Source organism: Rhinatrema bivittatum, chromosome 5 (assembly GCF_901001135.1).
Source record: "Rhinatrema bivittatum chromosome 5, aRhiBiv1.1, whole genome shotgun sequence".
Lineage (NCBI taxonomy): Eukaryota > Metazoa > Chordata > Amphibia > Gymnophiona > Rhinatrematidae > Rhinatrema > Rhinatrema bivittatum.
The window spans coordinates 263,999,088-264,017,279 of NC_042619.1; the positions used below are offsets into that span (position 1 = coordinate 263,999,088).

The 18,192-nt window shown below is 49.1% G+C and overlaps 1 protein-coding gene across 3 annotated transcripts in view; it reads left to right on the plus strand.

The window, feature by feature from the left end:
• ADAM9 (ADAM metallopeptidase domain 9) overlaps positions 1–18,192 on the plus strand; it is a 389,106-nt gene that overhangs the window by 165,852 nt on the left and 205,062 nt on the right. The window lies entirely within an intron of this gene.

Genomic DNA, 18,192 nt, shown 5'->3' on the forward strand with positions numbered 1-18,192 from the left:
GATAAGTTAGTGGGAGGTGCAGCTGACACTCAATCAATGAACTGTTGTGCATTTGCAGGAGTCATGAAGAACCTTGGCTTCAATCCATCCAGCACCTTGAGTTTTGCCGGGTATAGGAGGGCATACTTTATCCTGTGCTGTCTCAGAGACCATTTGATTGGGGCGAAGCCTTCCTGCTTGAAGGGAAGCAGAGAAGTTGTTAAAGAAAGAGATTCTTTTCTGCTTATATACAACCTCACCTCTTGCCCTGGCTGTTTTGAGGATTTTTATTTTATCAGGGTAATGATATAGCTGCATAATTACAACTCTGTTGACTCCCTGGCCCTGAATTTCGTGCCAAGACTCTGTGAGCCTGCTCTATTTTTATGCAATGTGTTCCTTCACTTGGAGGCCCAGGACATCAGGGATCCATTATTAGAAAAAAGCAGTCGAGTCTGTCCTTCACCCTCCAGTAGATCAATAACACAGAAATTCCATCTCAGACCTTGATTTTTGAGGTCATCAAGCCTCTGCAAGGCGTCTTTCTAGCAGCTCCATTTTTTTGATCTGTCTCTGTTATAGACACCTTGATGCCGCTGAAGCATGATTCCACATCATTCAGCTGCTCTATATGCACCCACACAGATGCTACCAAATATATAACTTTCTCCACCACTATCCCCAGCTTTGCCGTAATACTTAAGGTGAGTTTTTCAGAGAATGACCCAGACATATCTTTGAGCAGTTTAGTGGGCTTGAATAGTGTGGATTGAGTAGAGATTCTCCTAGGACAAGCAAGATGGTAGTCCTCACACATGGGTGACACCACCAGATGGAGCCCGGCACGGAAAACCTCCGCCAAAACCTCCAGAAACCCCGGCCGGCACACTGAGCCTGCCCAGCATGCCACCATACCCGCGCCCACGTGGGGTCCCCCTCCAGTCCATTCTTTTCTGCTGAGCTGTCATCCTGTGGAGGTGGAGCTCGTGCTTTATTAGGAAAAAGTGAGTTTTCTTTGCAATTTTCATGTACTTTTTTCCTGCGCTGGGTCTCGCTCCAGTTCCCACTGGGTTCTTCTCAGTTGGTGAGAATTTCGTTTCTCCTGTATCTGCCGGTTGTTGTGCCCTTGCGGTCTCTCTGCACATCATGGCTGCCTCGGGCTTTCGCTGATGCCCCAAGTGCCCCCGGACTGTGCTCCTAACGGATCCACATGAAGTGTGTATCCTCTGCCTGAGGGCGTTGCACGATGTCCATGGCTGCGAATTGTGTGCTCAAATGACCCCGAAGGGCCATCGGCCAGGCTGGATAAAATGAAGAAAGTGTTTGGCTCGAACAAGTCTGAGTCCTCTACTCCAGCATCTGTGCCGTCGACGCCCAAGGACAGAGGGGAACTGATCACCGTCGATCCCTCAGTTACCACCCCTCCCCTTAAGCTCTCAGGGCAGGGGGGGCTCTGGGGATTGGCCAGTCTCAGTCTTCTCAAAGTCCCAGACTTCAGGATCATTTTCCTCATCTTCAGCGCTGGGGAAAGACCGGGCTGAACACCGTGGGAGATCCCGCAAACATCGGCACTGGTCCTCGTCTGCGTGCGGGACCGGGCATGTGAGGACCATGGCGCTTGTTGCCCTGCCGCCTAAACAGCCTTGACACAAGGAGGCCCCGTCCTCCCTTGATGTTGGTAGTTTGGGGCCGCCCGCACCAATTCCAGTGCTGGACATCGACCCTCCTCTATGCTTCAAGAAGGAGCTGGACCAAACGCACCCCTCTCAGCCTGCCCTCTCATCAGAGGCGTTCAAGGCAGAGTTGGAACGTTGGGTGCGCCTAGCAATGGATCATGCTCTGATGGCTAACACCAACAGCCCTCACACTGGGAGTTCCCCTGGGGCCCCAGATTCATCAAATCATACTCACCACAGATGCCTCAACGAAAGGCTGGGGAGCTCACCTATCCCACCTTCAAACCCAAGGCCTCTGGTCCAGCTGGGAGGCAGCACAACAAATAAATCTGCTGGAACTACGTGCAATACGAAATGCTCTCCAAGCCTTCCTACTCACTTTAACAGGGACAATCAAGTGGCAATGTTCTATTTAAACAAAGAAGGAGGGTTTGGTTCCTGGACTCTATGCAGAGAAGCAGTATCCATCTTGGAATGGGCAACCAACCACTCCATTACCCTTCAGGCCACCTATCTGCCGGGCATAGACAACACCAAGGCAGACAAGCTAAGCATTTCCACGAATGGTAGCTCCAACAGAAGGTAGCTCTCAAACTCTTCCAAACCTGGGGCTGGCCACACATCGATCTTTTCGCTACAGAACACAACTGCAAAGTTCAGATCTTCTGCTCGATATATCCAAGTGCTCAGAGAATAACACAAGATGTGTTTCTCATAAATTAGTCAGAGGGCCTACTGTATGCTTTTCCTCCAGTACCACAAATTTCTCGCACGGTGCAGAAATGCATCAGGGACAATGTGGATCTCATTCTAATAGCGCCAGCATGGCCCAGGCAACCAAGGTACGCATACCTCATTCATCCATCAGTGGATACTCCAATTCCACTAGGAAACAGTCCTTGCCTCCTAACCCAGGATGAGGGGTCTCTTCTACATCCACTTCACTCCTCTCTGAACCTCAGAGCGTGGAGATTGAAAGGTTACTATTTCAAAACCTAAACCTTTCGCCTCACTTGGAAGATATCCTGGTTTCCTCAAGAAAGCCTTCCACCAGACTAAATTACAAAAGGAAATGGCTAAGCTATGCCTCTTAGTGTGCAGGCACCTGCCATTCACCTGCCCTGCGGATAAATTACTAGCCTATCTTCATATTCTTTACCAAAGAGGTCTTGCTACATCAGCTTATCATTCTTTACACAATGATGTGCCAATATTTACTCACCCTCTCATTTCCAGATTCATGAAAGGAGTGTTGCGTCTATGCCCACCGATACGTAGACCACCTGTACCGGAGGATTTGAACATTGTTCTGGAACAACTTATGTTACCCCCCCTTTGAACCACTCAATACCTGCCACCCAAGATATCTGGCATGGAAAGTACTTTTTCAAATAGCGCTGACTTCTGCAAGACGAATCAGTGAACTTCAAGCTCTAGTCCACTACTCTCCGTACCTTGTGTTTTACCACAATAAGATTGTTACGTCTGCATCCCAGTTTCTTACCAAAGGGCTTTTCTTCTTTCCACTTAAATCAGTCAATAACACTACCAACTTTTCATCCACGGCCTCATACCATTGAAGATCAGCATAAACTACATACACTAGACTGCAAGCGAGCGCTAGCGTACTTTAAGCAACGCACTGCTTCTGATAATAGAGCATCGCAACTTTTCCTTTCATTTAACCCAAACGCACCATGATTGCCAGTTTCAAAAAGAATTTTGTCATCCTGGATAACAAACTGCATTCAATTTTGCTATCAAAAATGTTCAGAAACCTTAACATCTACTCCTAAAGCGCATCAGGTACGAGCTGTGGCGGCTTCCATAACCCATCTCCGTGATGTACCCATATTGGACATTTGCAAAGCTGCAACCTGGTCCTCAGTTCATACCTTCACTGCTCATTACAGTTTAGACAAATTCACAGCAGCGGATGCCTCTATGGGCAGACAGATACTAAATGCGGGCACCTCCTAACTCAACAGTATCACCAACAACTGTCCACATTATTTCTTTCATCTTGAACGTAAAAAAAAATACATTTTTTTTAATAGATAATAATGCTCAAATAGTCTGCTGGGGACTCCCGGACAGCATGGCTAATTCATCTTGCTTATCTACATGAAAAGAGCAAGTTTGCTTACCGTAAACTGTGTTTTCCGTAGATAGCAGATGAATTAGCTATGCTGACCCTCCCACCTCCCTGGACAGTCTTGCTACTATCTACTTGCCTTATCACTGACTGAGGAGACTGCAGAGGGGAGGGGGAGGTGCCAAGCAGGCGCACACTACAGCAAGACTCAGAACTTTACTTTGAAAGCTCCGCCACCTACAGGACGGAAGGACGTCCCAGACAGCATGGCTAATTCATCTGCTATCTACGGAAAACAGCGTTTACGGTAAGCAAACTTGCTCTTTCTAGAGCTGCAGCTGTTTTCTTTCCTTTACTTTATGGTGGGTTTATTTCTTTCCTTTTTTCTTCTTTCCTCTGTCTGCCAGCCGCATGACGGGCCTTAGTCTGTGCAGTCTGGCAGAGCCCTTTTCTCCCCTTAAAAAATAATGCACTTGCAGTTTAGTATCTGTGTCCTCTCCTTGCTCTGTCTGTTTTTATACCTTTGTCCGGTGCTGGCAGGACTGACTGAGTGCAGTCAGTGGGTGATCCACGTAATTCACTAAGCCTGGGTTCTACCCAAGCAGGAGTTCCATGCGGTTTCACCGATCGACCAGCATCGATGGATTGAAACAATGAAGAAATTGAGGACCATATCATTCCTGCAGGAGGGTGGGGGGCGGGGGGAGAGCTCATCCTCCCCACAATTGATGGAACTAGTTTCCATGGGCAGGAGCCCTGGATGAAGTAGCCTCCCCTGCTTGCCGGTGATAGCAGTGCAGTCTCCCTGGGAGAGAGGGTGAGCAGAGGTCTGGGCAAGCAGCTTGCCGCCGTACCTTCGGTGCCATACCCAATAACAACTGCCCGTGCACATCTGTGACCAGCGCACCATTGATCTGATGCATCAATGTCAGGACCACATCAGGGACCAGGATTGCCATTGAGCACCATGGTCACCCTTTATGCCGTTGATGTGCCAGGGTGCCCTAGATGTCATCAAGGTGTGTGACTGCCCTTAATACAGTAAGGGCCTTCTGTGCTGTAGACATCAGTGGACATGGAGTCTTGATGCTTCGCCGTCATCGACGCCATAGGCCTCGATGTGGCGGAGTAGTGGCACCAACCTCTACTATCGGGGCTGCCATTGAGCCCCATTGGTTCCCTTTGATGCCAACAGAGCCAACCTCAATGTTGATGCCCTCGATGCCATCAATACCTCTGTGCCCTCTGGACAGCGGTGCCTTCGATACCATCGAGGTTGCGGTGCCCTTAATAAGGGCATTGACACCCTCTATTCCATCGAGGTGCTTGCATGGCCACCCTCGATACTCTTGAGGTACGTGGCCTCGATACCGTATCAACCCTCGATGCAGTCAAGGTACATGGTCGGTAGGGCCGCGGCAGCCCTTGATGCCATCAAGGTGCATGACTTCGATGCTTTGGCCACCTTAGAGGCTGTTGCAGTGAGTGGTCTTAATGGCATGGCCTTGATGCTATTGCAATACGGAGCTGCGCTGACACCATCGGCACTTTTGATACCGTTAAGATGCGGGGTCGCTGTGGAGGCCGTCGGGAGATGCCTTTCGTTGCCGCTCTTGACTATATCAAGCACCACCACTGAGGCACTGGGATCACCCTTAAGCGCCCTGGTCATCCCTGAAACATCGTTTGCCTGGGCTCTTGAGGAACCTCGAATGCCACTGAAGCCCCCGGGTGACAGGGATTTCCGCCTTGGATGGATTGAGCACCGGGGTCGCCATCTACTCGAGGCACCCTGGTACACTGAGGCATCCAGGCAGAGTGTCCAGTGCCCTCGTCAGGACATTGAAGAGCATCATGCTGTCCCATCACGGGCTATGGCCATTGGGCACCGTGGATGCCGATTATCTCAGGGCCCTGAGCTGTTGGAATGGTGGGGCATCGAAGACCCCGCCTGGTTTTGTGCTCTACCGAGGCTATTGCCAGCATTAGCCACTGGCGAGAGATGCCATCAACCTCGCAGCATCAACACTCTCGGAACAATGGGTGCACTGAGGGGCACAGTCGATGGCGCGGGCAGTCGGTTCTCTATAGCCATTTTGGGGCTATAGAGCCTCTTTCTGCAGGCACCCTTGGCATCCATGATACTGCCAATCCATCAATGCCTTCAGGTACCAGGGTCTCTATTGGTGCTGCTGGGCGGTCGATGGTCGCTGATGCCTGTGGCTCCGGAGATAGCGCTAAGTACTGTCGAATTGATCCCAATTCGGTCAAGAGCCGTTGAAGCTCTGGGTAGAGTGTTATTTGGTGCCCTTCATGTGACACTTTGTTGGTGAGCACAATAGCACTATGGCCCCTTTATGCACCGTCACCACTGTGGGTACTAATGGATGTAGTCAGATGCTGCGGGATATGTCCATAGGGCTCCATGGGCACTGCCAGTCACTAGGTCGCTGCTGTCGTTCCCTGAGGGAATCAAAGGTGAGCCATGCCTGATGCAGTTTCAAGAGGCGTTACCAGGTGCTGGAGGGGCGACACCATAGAATGCCACCCCCCACCATGCCATACCCAGTGCACCAGTGGTATTGGGGATGCTGTCGTCACACTGTTCCTGATCACTCCACTGTGAGTTACTGTGACAGTGGAACACAGCAAGCATGGTCTGGTATGGCAAGGAACCTACTCTGAGTGCCTTGGGCGATGGCAGGCAGCATTGTTCCTGCCTGTGCAGCTCTCAGCCAAGCCAGGGGTCTGCCATTGTCATGTCATGGTCTCTGCCTCTTCACCAGTTCTGCACCGCAAAGTGCTGGAGAGCACTGGTGGGGAAGGCATCATCACACACTCTATTTGCCTTTTGGGCAGGGCATAGCCACCTACTCTAGCAAGTGGACACCACTGTATGAGTACTGGTTAGCGTGTTTTTACAGCGGAGGGCTCTTTGTTCCAGTTTCCCTCTACTGTATGGATCTGCCTGTGTGTGTGTGTTTCACTTGTGGCAAGCACAACAGGTTGTGCGCCACAATTACATGACTGACCTAGGACTGTGTTCCTGATCAAACCCTAAGGGGAGTAGTCACCAGAAGGGTAGTGTCGGGCATCCTCTTCTCCCTCAGTAGAGGGAAAAGAGGATGCCCTTTTTTTGGGGAAGCCCCTGAGGCCCCTTTTTTGGTGAAGCCCCTGAGGCTCTGCTCCTTGCATGTTTATCTCTGAGCCGGAGCCCTGATTCTTTGCATCAGTGCATCTCCTGGACTGTTTTTGCTGGGGCTCCTCCGTTGATTACCTTGGTGGCCTAACCCTTCTGAGGGTAGCTGCCAGTGGTGGATTGGTCGCTTCTGAACCTCAGTGATCGGTGATTGTAACTCGACTCTCAGTTGGAGAGTTGTAAGGTTTTTGGGATTGGGAGGTCCCAATTCCCATTATTCCTCTCCCTTTAGGAAGGGGAGATTTGTTTGGTTTCCAGTGCTCCTCTTATAAGGGTTCCCCTTTGGATGCCCGATTGTCCACCTCTACAAGGGGTGTCCCTCATTCTCCGTTCCTGGGGAAAGGATTTCACCGCTTCTGACTGGCGGTTGCTCTGGGTTCCTCACAAGCTCTGAGAGCCTGTCGAGCGGTAACACTCTCTTTAGGTTGTTCTAAGGCATCTCAGGACTATTTTGCAAGGGAGCCTTTAAAGTGTAGCTCCCAGGTGAACTTTAAAGGATTCTCCCCTCCAGGAGTCACCTTGATACCTGCTGAGCTCAATGGGCACTAAGGCCAGTCATTCTCGCTTGTGGGACTCTACCTCCGTGAGGAGGATTCTAGTCCATTTAATTGGCAAGTATGCCTTTCAACCTATCACCATATCCATGGCCGAGGGTGGTTTGGGGATGAGGAACCCTGCCTCAGAGGTGTGCTGCTTATGCTGCTCTTAGTTGCAGTGGCTTGCAAGCTATTCTTCCCCATTTTAAACATTACCCTCTCTGCGGACATGGTTCATGCAACGATTGTTCCATTATTGGACCGTGTGCTTCCTTGGGAGAAGTATTTCAATCATGGCAAGCTATTAATACCTGAGCCAGGTGCTTGGCAATCTGTTTTGAGATTACTCTGGCCTTCTCCTGGTACCCTTGAGGGTTTTGTGTCTGTCTTTTCTATGGTTTCTCTTTGTAGAACCCAACTCTTCTCCAGTCTGGACGCCTTGTGGGTCAGCTGCCTCACAGGCAAAAAGGAGACGGATAGTGCTTCTGCACTGTGCGGTTTCCTGCTAGGGATTCACTCATGTGTGAGGACTACCATCCTGCTTGTCCTCTGAGAAAGCAGAGTTGTTCTCTGAGGATAGCAGGATGTTAGTCCTCAAGAAACCCACCCGCCTCCCCTGGGAGTTGGTTTCTCCATATAATAGCTATATCATGGACTGAGGGACTCTGCCTAGGGGGCAGGGTAATGACTACAGCTGCACCTGCTCAGTAGGACACGTTTGAAAGTTCTAGATTCTTTGAGATTAAAGTTCCGTGCTGGGCTCCATCTGATGATGTCACTCGTGTGAGGACTAACATCCTGCTGTCCTCAGAGAACACCTATTACAGGTAAGCAACTCTGCTTTCTATTTGTCATCAATTTTGAAATATTTACTCTATTTATTAGTATGCTTTGTTATTATTGATGTTTATTTCTTAATTTTGTTTGTTTTGTGAGGAAAGATAGTGCTTTTATTTTCCATTGTTACACATACAGAGCTGCCTTTTTGTGGTTTCCAGTTCAATTTTTCACTGTACATATGTATTTGTACTTTATGGTCACTTTATTCTGTATTTGCTGAGGGTCCCTTTGTGTTCTCCACTTGTGACTGAAGTAAGTTATTCTGCTAGTATGAAGTTTCTGTGTAGGGATCTATAGCAGCCTGGCTTGTTCAGTTTTCTTAATAGGAGGTGTATTGGTATTTTAGGGCCTAGAGTAATATTTGCAGTGTTGCCTTTTCATAAGTAGGATTTTTTACTGTTTGAGTGTTGGCAGATAGGGCTGTTTTGGAATGGGAAGTTTACTATATTATATGTAATTCCATTAAAGGGTGGAACCCACATCCAACCTGCATTACAATAGACCTAATAGCTTATGCGTTCCTAGTATCTTTTTTGCAGGGTTTTCTGGTTGGGACCACAACAGTACATGCAAATATAACATACATACATATTGTAAGTCATATTTCTACCTCAGAAGACCATACTTTGAATGCCCTTTCCCATGTAGAATCTGTTATAACTGCATAGTTTTTTATTGTATGGAGGAAGGCCTGGGGGGAGGGGTGGTCGTGCAAGGCTGTAAGCTTTGCGTAGGACACATTAGAATCTAATAACACTTGCATTGGCCCTGGGAGGCCAGTGGTGGGTAAAGGGTTGTGATGTTAATTTGGGGGGGAAGGAGTTTGTGTTGGGTGCATGTGGGAATTTGTATGCTCATCTCACCTACCCAAAGCAGAGAAATCTCAGCTCGGCAGGCTGGATAGTACCATTATCTGTATGGTACTATGAGACTGTTCACTGGCTCAAGTGATGAGCAACAGTAATGGAGCGATATAGCTTTAATGAGTTGTTAGAAAGTTTGTGTGATCTGATAAAATGACAAGTATTTGTGATTCTTCCTCAAATCAAGGGCAAGTTTTCCTAATGGTGGGGGATGTTAAGTAATTGTAGTTTTCCTGACTTTTCTAATAGGATGTTGTTGGTATTTTTATATTTGGGATCATTTGGTTGTACCTCGATTTGTACACAGTTTTCTAGTAATAAGGCAAGTAACAGAAGTTTAAAATAGTCATGTGGAAGGACATAGGCGATTTTACTCCACACCCAAGTGTTCCGAATTTTCACAGTTGAAAGATGGCAATTCTATCTGTTCAACACCAATCACACCACAGGTTAGCCTTGGTGTCTTCTGTCACCGGTAGGGAACACTGCAACATTTCTCCAACTAGCGCTAATTTTTAATGCAGTTTTCTGCATGTCTGTTTTAATGATGGTTTTGGCATGCTTTGGGGGCTTACCGTGGAATTTTAGTGCTGGTTTGAGTTGCGTGCCATTAGTTTATAGTGTCGAGCAGGGTCTCGGGGGTTTTAATGCATACGATGTTAAACATTGGCATTAAAATTTGGTGCCTTTCTTGGCACAGGTTTTATTACATCTACCCTAGTGTTAATATTTTACTCTAGAGTCTTTCCCCTTTTATCCTCATCCCATGCTCCCTTGTTCCAGAGAGTCCTTTCTGTTGAGAGGCCTGACTCCTGTGCATTTATTTCTTGAAGGAATTTAAATGTCTACCATATCTCTCGTTTGCCGCTTTTCCTTCAAGGTATACTCGTTTAGATCTTTAAGTGTGTTCCCATAATTTTTATTATGAAGACAGTTGACCATTTTAGTGGCTGTCCTCTGGACTGAATCTATTTGGTTTATATCTTTTTTGAAGGTATGATCTCCAGTATTGTACACAGTACTGGTTGGGGGGAGATGGAAGAGAGAGATTGGTGGGAAGTTTGTGGGGATGGACTGATAAAGGGAAACAGAGCGAGATGGACTGGCAGGGATGGACTGGTGGAGGGAGAGAGAAAGAGATAGCAATTGGTGAGGATGCCCTGGTGGAGGAAGAGACAAGTAGGAATGAACTTGTGGAGGGAGACAGAGCAACTGGCAAGACTGAACTGATGGAGTGAGCGAGAGGGACTGGTTGGGATGGACTGTGGAGCAAAGACAAAAGGGCCAATACAGTAAAAAACGCGGGAGAGCGGGTGAGCGCCCAGGCCACTCTCCTCTGCACGCGATTCAGTAAATACATTTATTTAAATTAGGCCCGGCGGTAAAAAGAGGCACTAGGGACACTAGCGCGTTCCTAGTGCCTCTTTTTTGATGGAAGCGGCGACTGTCAGCGGGTTTGACAGCTGACGCTCAATTTTGCCGGCGTCAGTTCTCGGGCCCGCTGACAGCCATGGGTTCGGAAACCGGACACCAGCAAAATTGAGTGTCCGTTTTTTTTTTACTTTTTTAAACTTTCGGGACCTCTGACTTAATATCGCCATGATATTAAGTCAGAGGGTGAACAGAAAAGCAGTTTTTACTGCTTTTCTGTGCATTTTCCCGGTGCCCGGAGAAATTAGCGCCTACCTTTGGGTAGGCGCTAATTTCTTAAAGTAAAATGTGCAGCTTGGCTGCACATTTTACTTACTGAATCGCATGGGAATACCTAATAGGGCCATCAACATGCATTTGCATGTTGCGGGCGCTATTAGGTTCGGGGGGTTGACGCGCGTTTTGGACGTGCTATTATCCCTTACTGAATAAGGGGTAAAGCTAGCACGTCGAAAACGCACGTCCAAATGCCGGCTAACAGAGCGCTCCGTCAAAGTGCACTATACTGTATCGGCCTGAGAGTGAGAAACTGGTGGGAAAGGGGGAAGGAGGGATGTTTGAGATAGGACCATATCACTAAAAGGGAGTTTTGGAGAGAGGATTGGGGCAAATATTTCCCTCCCAATACCCCCAGCAAGTTGTTTTTTTAATTACGATTTTTAAAGAAAATCACCTGTGACAAGAAAACCTTCCTGTTAATTTGATCTTGGTGGGGGTCCAATGGCTCTCTCCACAGCTGCCTGTTATCAAAGTCCATACATGCAGAGTTAAATCACTCCCGTTCTTAAAGCAAGAGGCACTGCTACAAACATTTTGCACAATTGTTGCAAGGTGCTGGGCACCTTAGACAAAAGAACTTTCTAAGTGAAAAAGAAAACAACCCCAAAACACAAACCCTAGCCAGTTTCAGCCGTCTAGTAAAACTACCAATAGAATTATTCAAGAGCATAAATCAGAAATTCTTGAGATAGGAGTGGGACAAATCCCAATATAAAACCTGCACCTCACATTCTGCAATATCTTGTGTTCACAGAAACTCCCCCAAGAAAGGATGCAGAGCAGAACAATGACATTTTCCCTTATCACTCACCATAAAAACATAATATTTAAATTCTGATGTCACCTCAGTAATAGCAACACAAACTCCCTCCACTACCAGGAACAATTTATAATAAAAAATCCTGTAAAAAATGTACTTAGAGCCTATAGAAAACCTGCTATACCATAACACTCTATCTACCAGACTCAAACAGAAAGAACCTTACCTATGAAAAGGCAGCACTGTAAATATTACACCAGGCCTTAAAAAGACAGTACACCTCCTATTAAAAAAACAGAATAAATTAGGCTTCTATAGATCCCAATTTAGAAACTACATGCTAGTAGAATACCTCACCTAAGTCATGCATGCAAAACACAGACAGATGCTGTTCAAATACAGAGTATAAATACAAATATGCAGACAAAAAACTGATTTGGAAATTGCAAGAAGCCAGACTCCATACGTATTGCAACAATGGAAAAACAAACATCGCCATGTCATAAAACATCAATTCCCTGTACGTACCAGGATCAGTCCAGACTGCTGGGTTATGCCTCCCCTCCAGCAGATGGAGTCAGAGAGAAAACTGAAAGCACCCCCTAAATATACTGGTGTGCCACCTGCCATCCTTCAGTATTTCCTCTGACTCCAGCAGATTGAGAGGCATAACCTGCGGTCCTGTCTGTTCTGACTAAAACAATCTTTCAGGTGTTCTTTATGATTTTTATAACTGTGCTGGCTAGATCAACTGGTTTTATTCTCTTCCTTGCTTAGTGTAAAAAAAAAAAGTTGATATTTTTGTAGCAGTTGTTTGTTGGTTTTGCTAGCGCAGCGTACAGGCAGGCACTGAGAGCTTGGCTCTCATTGTTTTACCCGGATTAGTGTCCCTTTTGGTCTTGGGGGAAAGTTTACCGGTGGGCCGGTCACCCTCCCCCCCCAGAAGTACAGTGATTCCAGACTTTGATCTGAAGAGGGCTTTACTTGAAAAAAAAAAAAAAAAAAGAGAGTGAATAAAAAGTGGATGCAGGACACATAAGCCCTGTTGGTAGCAGGCAGTGATCCATTTCCAGCCATAGCCTGCCGCGCTGGTAATTAGCCTGACCAGGGACTCCGGAGGGGGTGGAGCTTTTCACCCGGCGTTAGAGGCGCTTGCACAGGGCTCCTATTTTTGGCGCGCTTTTCTTCTGCCTCCTCGATGCCGCGTTCTTCAGCCTGCATGGCCTGGGGTAGGGCGGGGGCGTGACTCTCTCCCGGGAGGGTCTCTGCTCCCGCTGCATTCCCGGGGGCGAGGGACCCTCCCGGGGGCCGAGCGCAGCCCGCAGCGGCGCGGATCCGTCCTCCTCGGCGCGGCTGAGGAGGCTGTCGGCGCCGCGATCGTCAGCCCCGCCTCCCAGTGAGGGGGAGCCGGTGGCCATCTTGTCCACGAGGCAGCATGTTGATTCTGCCTCTGAGGAGGAGGATTTTCCTCCGCTTTCACTGCCGGCTTTGAGTCCTCATAGTGGCTCCGAATTTGATGCCCCAAGAGCCCCCCCCCCCCTCCGGTGCGTCCCGTGGGGGGATCAGTTAAAAGGAAGGTGCCTTTCTCCTCCAAGTTTGTGCTGTTGATGCACCAGGCTTTTTTGGAGGCAGAAGCAGGCTGGGAGCCAGACGAACCCCCCCCCCCCCCCCTCTAAAAGTGCCTAAGGTGTCCTCTGTGCAGGACAAATCGGGAGACCAGGAAAAGGCTGAAGCTCCGGGCAAATCAGGAGCTTGTTCCCTTGGGGGTGCCGACGATCCGGGGTTCCCGGATCTTACCCAGGGCTCACCGGATGGGGCAGGGGCCGACATCTCCGACACTCAGGGGTCTCTCGAAGGGGACGACCCCCTGGTTTTACGCCTGTTTGGCAGGGACGAGCTGAACTATTTGATTCTTCATGTTTTGAAGGAGCTGGAGATCCCAGCGCCGCAGCAGGACACGGATACTTCCACTGGGGACGTAGCTATGGCGGGTCTGAGAGCCCCCCCGCAAACCTTTCCCTTGCACTCTAAGGTATTACAGATCGTATCTAAGGAATGGGAGGTTCCAGAGGCATCCCTGTGCGTTAGCAGGGCAATGAATAAATTATATCCTCTGCCCTCTGGTTCGTTAGAGATTTTTAAGGTCCCTTCGGTGGACTCGGCAGTCACTGTGGTGGTTAAGCATACTACCATTCCCGTCATGGGAGGGGTAGCCTTGAAAGATCTCCAGGACCAGAAGTTAGAGGTCCTATTAAAGCGCATTTTTGAGATAGCGGCTTTAGGAGTCCGGGCTGCGGCTTGTAGCAGTATGGTCCAGAGGGCCACACTGCGCTGAGTGCAACAATTACTAACCACCCAAGAGCTCCCGCCGGAAGAGGCAGAGCAGGCCAATTGTGTGGAAGTGGCGGTTGCTTATACAGCGGATGCCCTGTATGATTTGCTAAGGACCTCGGCCCGCAATATGTCCTCGGCTGTTGAGGCCAGACGACTATTGTGGCTCCGTCGTTGGTCGGCAGATGCCTCTTCTAAGTCGCGACTAGCTTCTTTTCCCTTTAAGGGGAAGTTGTTGTTTGGTGAGGAGTTGGATCAACTCATCAAAGACTTGGGAGACAATAAGGTGTATAAGTTGCCGGAGGACAAGCCCCGACAATTGTGGGTCTTTCGGAAACACGCGGTCCCGATTTCAAGGGCAACGCCGGTTTCGCACGGGAAGGGGTGGATCTTTTCCCCGAAAGCAGCAGGGCCCCAGGTCTCAGTCTTGGACTCCTTCCTTTCGAGGCAGATGACCACAACGAATGGGTTCCTCGCAGGGTTTGGCCACAGGCAAACCTGCGCAATGAAGGCGCGCGGGCCCATTCCTCCTTCCCACGCATCGGAGGCCAGTTATCCCAGTTTTGGGAGGAATGGGTCAAGATCACTTCAGACCAGTGGGTCCTCGACGTGGTGCGTCACGGTTACGAGTTGGATTTTGCTCGGCCCCTCCGGGATCTTTTTATGATATCTCCTTGCGGTCCTCCGGAAAAGCAACTGGTAATAGCCCAAACCGTGGCCCGGTTACGATCCCTGGGGGCAGTGGTGCCCGTTCCGCTGGACGAGACCCGAACAGGTCGGTATTCCATTTACTTCCTGGTTCCAAAGAAGGAAGGTACGTTCCGGCCAATTTTGGATTTGAAGAGAGTAAAAAGGGCCTTGCGCGTTCCCCGTTTTCGCATGGAAACTCTTCGATCTGTTATTGCGGCCGTCCACAAGGGAGAATATTTGGCTTCTTTGGATCTGGCCGAGGCGTATCTTCACATTGCGATCAGGGAGCGCCACCAGAGGTACCTGAGGTTCATGGTGCTCGGGGAACACTTTCAGTTTTGCGCCCTCCCGTTCGGGTTAGCCACAGCTCCGAGAGTGTTTACCAAGGTTCTCGTCGTAGTCGCAGCCTTCCTGCGCCGTCAGGGAGTATTGGTGCATCCCTACCTCGACGATTGGCTTATCCGGGCGAAGTCGGAGGACTCGTGCAAGCGAGCAGTCCAGGTGGTGTTTCAGCAACTGCAGTCGCTAGGTTGGGTAGTCAACTTTGCAAAGAGCCAGCTGGTTCCGAGTCAGTGTTTGGAATTTTTGGGAGCACGTTTCGATACCTTGGTGGGCAAGGTATACCTGACTCAGCAGAGACTGGAGAACCTGATGCTTCAGGTACAGAACCTACTGGATCTCCCCTTACCTACGGCATGGGATTATTTGCAGGTCATTGGACATATGGTTTCTACTCTGGAAATGGTGCCGTGGGCTTTTGCGCATATGCGTCCTTTGCAAACCGCTCTTCTTTCTCACTGGGACCAGAAAACCGGGGATTACGGTGCCCAGTTGCCGCTGATGGAACCGGCTCGGTCCAGTCTAGCTTGGTGGTTGATCCCGGACCACCTCTTGCAGGGGGTAGATCTTGATCCTCCTCAGTGGGTGGTAGTGACGACGGATGCCAGTCTAACGGGCTGGGGAGCGGCCTGTCAATCAAGAGCGGTACAGGGAACGTGGTCCCCTCGCCAGGCCTCTTGGTCCATCAACCGTCTGGAGACCAGAGCGGTACGTCTAGCCTTGCGCCACCTTCTGCCCCTGGTACGCGGTCGGGCGGTTCGAGTCCTCTCGGACAACGCAACCACGGTAGCATATATAAATCGCCAGGGCGGTACAAGAAGTCGACCGGTGGCGACCGAAGCAGCGTTGTTGATGACCTGGGCGGAGCGTTATCTGTCCCGCATCGCGGCCACCCACATTGCAGGCGTAGACAATGTTCAGGCGGATTATCTCAGTCGACAACGCTTGGACCCTGGAGAGTGGGAGCTCTCGGCCGAGGCAATGAGTCTCATCACCCTACGATGGGGGATTCCGCACCTAGACCTGATGGCGACTCGGCACATTGCAAAGGCAGCACGTTTCTTCAGCCGAAGGCGAGAGCACGGGTCGGAAGGAGTGGATGCACTCGTGCTTCCATGGCCTCGTCACGTCCTCCTCGGCCTCTGATCGGCAAGGTGTTAAGTCGCATAGAATCACATCGTGGTCAGGTGATTTTAGTGGCCCCGGAGTGGCCAAGAAGACCATGGTTCGCGGATCTGGTTCATCTTGCGACGGACGGGCCTTTACGTCTCAGTCATCTTCCGAACCTCCTTCGGCAAGGGCCGGTATTTTTAGATCTGGCGGATTGCTTTTGTCTCGCGGCTTGGCTTATGAAAGGAGACAATTAAGGAAAAAGGGTTATTCTGAGCCTGTCATTTCCACACTGCTTCGGGCACGGAGGCCCTCTACTACGCTTACTTATGCTAGAGTGTGGAAGGTGTTTGACTCCTGGTGCGGTGTCTCGAAGATTGCGCCACGCCGGGCTTCTGTAGCTCAAATCCTTACGCTTTTGCAGTACGGCTTGAAGAAGGGTTTGGCTTACAGTTCTCTGAGGGTTCAGGTAGCAGCTCTGGGGTGTTTGAGAGGAAAGGTTGAAGGGTCCTCTCTTGCCTGTCACCCAGATGTAGCACGCTTTTTACGTGGTGTTCGGAACTTGCGTCCTCCGCTGCGGCCTCCTTGCCCGTCTTGGAATTTGAACTTGGTTCTCAAAGGCCTCAATGCGGCCCCCTTTGAGCCTCTCAGGCGGGCCTCCTTAAAGGATTTAACTCTCAAGACGGTGTTTCTCGTGGCGATCGCGTCCGCTTGTAGGGTCTCTGAGTTGCAAGCTCTTTTATGTAGAGAACCGTTCTTGCGTATTTCGGACTCAGGTGTGTCGTTGCGTACGGTACCTTCTTTCTTACCTAAGGTGGTATCGGCCTTTCATGTAAATCAGACGGTGGAATTGCCTTCCTTCTCGGCAACAGAACTACAGTCTTCTCAAGGGTCAGATTTGAGACGTTTGGATGTTCGTCGAGTGCTCATGCGATATTTAGAAGTTACCAATGATTTTCGACGGTCTGATCATCTGTTTGTCTTGTGGCATAGCCCCAGGAAGGGGCTTCAGGCGTCCAAAGTAACTATTGCCAGTTGGTTGAAGGGCTCGATCGCTGCCACGTACATTGGTGGTGGTAAGGCTGTTCCTGAGGTGCTCAAGGCCCATTCTCTCTGTTCTCAAGCGACTTCGTGGGCAGAAAGTCACCTGGTTTCGAGCCAAGAGATTTGCAGGGCAGCCACTTGGAAGTCGTTGCATACTTTCGCTCGACATTATCGGGTTGATGTTCGAGGGCCGTCACCTACTTCCTTTGGAAGCAGCGTACTTCGAGCGGGACTCTCGGGGTCCCACCCCATTTAAGTCAGCTCGGGTACATCCCAACAGTCTGGACTGATCCTGGTACGTACAGGGAAAGGAAAATTAGGTTCTTACCTGATAATTTTCGTTCCTGTAGTACCAAGGATCAGTCCAGACGCCCGCCCAGTAATGGTATTTCAGGAGAGTCCGCTCGTAACAGTATCTTTTCCTCTCTTTCAGGTATCGATAACTTGATACAGTAAGTGATTATTCATTTCATTGCCTTTTGGCTTTGTTTTGCTTGGTTGGCTCAGTAGTGTTTGAGCGATGTTAATGCTTACTTTTGCAGAGTTTTACTACTTGATCTAGCCAGTGGCCATAGTTAATTTTTGGCGGAAGGATGATCTATTTCTTCTGCTTTGATATCAATTATACTGAAGGATGGCAGGTGGCACACCAGTATATCTAGGGGGTGCTTTCAGTTTTCTCTCTGACTCCATCTGCTGGAGGGGAGGCATAACCCAGCAGTCTGGACTGATCCTTGGTACTACAGGAACGAAAATTATCAGGTAAGAACCTAATTTTCCTATAAAATAATCAAGAAATATAAAATATCAATAATACTAAAACAATACTAATAAAAGAATATTTCAAAATAACTGACACATACAACATCCAATAACATAAAACTCATTTAAATTATTTTTAAATTTCCAATAAACAATAAAATATTTAAAAACATCAGACTTATCAAATAACAGCCAACAATAAAACTAAAAAGGTTTTAAAAATTCCCCACTCTCCATATCTGGGACGTTTTGATGTCC